Genomic DNA, 3,847 nt, shown 5'->3' on the forward strand with positions numbered 1-3,847 from the left:
AAGCAAGCTGACCCAGAGAGGGAGGGAAAGATAGGGAAATACGAGCACACAATACACAGATGCAAATTTCTCCAGAAAAGCCACTAGAGAGAACATGTATACACGTGCACCAGACACCTTTAAAACGTAGCCCTATCAACAGGAGTTTCCTTGGGACCGACCCGCCTGACTGCCATGTGTCTCATCAGACCCCTGGAACTCTGCACTTTCCAGGAAGGCAGTTAGGTGGATGACATGCTGATACAAGCTGACCAGCTCCCAGATGCAACATGTGACAAAACGTTCTCAGCTTGCATTGACGCTGTTAAGGATTCAAGCCAACACCAGAACTGAATGTTCTCACCTCAGATCAGTGGTTCTCAACCAGGATTGGGTTTGCCCCCCAGTGGACATTTGGCAAAGTCACAGTGGCCAGAGCGGGAGCTGCTGCTGGCATCTAGGAGAGCAGGGATTCTGCTAAACACCCACCAATGCATAGGGCAGTCCCCACAACAAAGAACTGTTCTACCCCACAGTCAATGGGGCCGAGTTTGAAAAACGCTGCCCTGAACAAAGGAAAATCCATTCTCTTGGGCAGTGAGGATTCCCATCAGAGAGCCTGGCCACCCGGTGTCAGTTCCATAAGAAAGAAGCAGGAAACAATCATCCTTGGAGACCAGTCTGAGTGTGGTACTTACCATTTTCCTTTAAAGAAACAGTCTTTTACAAAGACTGTTTTCCTATCCCTCCCCAGTCCAGAACTATAAATCAAATTCTCCATGGCATGATATAAACAGACTTCTCTTCCCTTTCTCCTTTTCTCTATCTCCAGTCCCAACTCTGTGCATTAAAACCTGGCATTTAATTGTAATATAAAAAATGTGGGAAAGAAAAGAGTCAGTAGTAGTTACAAACTCAAATTGATTTGGAGAAATTTTAGATTATTTAAAAGCATACTTGGAACTAATGGAGGGTGAATAACCACAAGAAAACCAACTAGAATACAATTTGGGAAGCAAAAGTTATGGCAAAAAGCCTTCTGGGCTATAGGTCTTCCTTATCAGAAAAAAGAACCAATGTCAAACAATACAGCATGCATCTCAGAGATAACCTAGGCTCAATACTGTATAAAATTGGAGAGGTGCATGGGAACTTTAAATGCAAGAAAATGTCCTTAGTGTTTATCATCAAGATGACTTATTTCAGAAAGCATCCTTGATGATATGTCCAGTCAAGAAAAATCATCAGCATCTACTTTAACAAAACACAAAAGAGAGAAAAATCATATAATAATGGGATAGCAAGCTTTTTCCTTCACTTTTTGGGTAAAACTTGACAAGCTGTGAATATATGTGTTGGTAAGAGAAATTGTGTGAATACTTGATATAAACAAGTGAATAAATGTACCTGCCTGGGCTTCCCTGGTGGCACAGTGGTTAAGAATCTGCCTGCCAATGCAGGGGGCATGGGTTCGAGCCCTGGTCTGGGAAGATCTCACATGCCGCGGAGCAACTAAGCCCATGTGCGACAACGACCGAGCCTGTGCTCTAGAGTCCGTGAGCCACAACTACTGAGCCCGCGTGCCACAGCTACTGAAGCCCATGTGCCTACAGCCCGTGCTTCGCAACAAGAGAAGCCACTGCAATGAGAAGCCCGCGCACCGCAACGAAGAGTAGCCCCCGCTCGCCGCAACTAGAGAAAGCCAGTGCGCAGCAAAAAAGACCCAACGCAGCCAAAAATAAAAATAAATGTACCTGCCTTATCTAAATGCTGCCTCTTTCAAAGCTGAACAACAACCACAAAAAAGATAAAAGCTGCATTTTTTTTTTTGTTTCTGACAAATTAGTTGTCTGTTTTGAACATCAGATTCAAAGTATGAGCCCACAAATTGACTTTTTGATTAGGAAAGGACACACCATTCTAGCAGTTGCCAATGATAAATTCATTTTAGCACCAAGTGGGTTCTTTTAAATCAGCACAGAAGCATGAGAGAGAAGGATTCAGGAATACACATCTCACAGGAGATGCTGTGAGCAGAAGAGAGCAATAATTTGAAAGGTAATGCTAAGTTTATTGAAAATATCCACTCAATGAATTAAAATGGCAAAGAGGAATTGGGACCAAAAATATCTAACTGCTATTTACGATAAAAGTTGATTTTGATGTTTATTTCCCGAGTCTAAAAAAAAAAAATTTAAGACCTAAGATTTTTCCATTGACCTGAAAGCAGTAAAAATTGTCCATTAACCTTCCCTCAGGCCAATAATAGAAAGGTCTCAAGGGGTAGAATAGGAGCCAGAAATAAGATTGAAGGGGAAACAGTAAGGAGATGCACATCAAATGACTAAATTCTATGGGTAGGTTAAAAACAGACGATCTCATTGTCCTACGTCATGTATAGCTGAATTCTCAGATGTGTACATTTTTATATGTACTTCCTTTCACTGAAACATATAAGTAAGAGGAATATGAGTTTATCTCTATGGATTTCTTCAAGTCAGGGTTTCTCAGCTTTGGCACTCATGATATTTGGTGCCGGAGAGCATTTATGTGAGGGGGGGCCGTCCTGTGCACTGTAGGATGTTTAGCAGCATCCCTGGCCTCTACCTACTGGATACCAGTAGCTCCTCCCTGGTGTGACAATCAAACATGTCTCTAGACATTGTCAAAAGTCCCCTGGGAGGCAAAATATCCCTAACTGAGAGGTACAGCTTTAAGTCTACTGGGGGAAAATGCAGTATGGAGAAGTAGAATAAAAAACAGTATCAGCAGGGTGGCAATTTTCATGTTTCTGAAAGGAAGGGGTTGGTAACTGCATTCAGTCACAGGACTGGAAGAATCCAATGACTAAACCATAATGTTCTATGTAATGAAAATGCTACAGAAGGGAGAGTTTTGAACAGGAATGGTGCTGGAGCTCATGTTGTCCAACTTCCTTGTACAGCGAAGGAAAACGGAGAGGCAGAGTTGTCTGTCTAAAGACCAACCAACGCGATACAGACACAGGGGGTTACAAGTAAACACTGCGCAGTTTCCACCTGGAGAAACAAAAACACGTGAGCCAGCCTGCATGAACCCCTGAGCTGGCATAGTACGAGCCTCAAACCACATAATGAGTTCAGTGGACTAAAACACATCTACACTGTTTAAATCAAAGACTCCTAATGATATTTTTTAAAACTCACTGGTCACTTTGGCAGTTGCTTCTTTGAATACTGACACATAGGAGGAAAGAACCAATCTCTTATTCTGCCTTCCCTAACCAACTGTAGTTTATGAGAAACAAATAAACAAATGGTTGATGAAGGATTCTAGCTAATAATTACCAAAGGAATAACAATCAGAAAAAAATCACAACTCTGTGACCCCACAAGAAATACGGATCCAGGGAATGATCCTCAAAGGATGCTAAAACTATTAGGTAAAAAGTTGATGGATGAGCTCCAGTGGCCATTTACAAATGAATGGATAAAACAAGGTATATACACACAAGGAAATATTATTCAGCCATAAAAAGGAAGGAAATTCTGACACATGCTACAACATGGATGAACCTTGAGGATATTATGCTAAGTGAAAGAAGCCGGTCACTAAAAAGACAAATACCGTATGATTCCACTTATATGAGGTCCCTAGCGTAGCCAGATTCATAGAAGTAGAAAATAGATGGGTGGTTGCCAGGGGCTGGGGTAAGGGGAAAATGGAGTGTAGTTGTTTAAGGGGGACACAGTTTCGGTTTTACATGATGAAAAGTTTTTGGAGGTTGGTTAAGCAATAATGTGAATATCCCTAACATTAGTGAACTGTATATTTTTAAATGGTTAAGATGGTAAATGTTATGTTATGTATATTTTACCATAATTAAAAA

Source organism: Hyperoodon ampullatus, assembly GCF_949752795.1.
Source record: "Hyperoodon ampullatus genome assembly, chromosome: 2".
Classification (NCBI taxonomy): Eukaryota; Metazoa; Chordata; class Mammalia; order Artiodactyla; family Ziphiidae; genus Hyperoodon; species Hyperoodon ampullatus.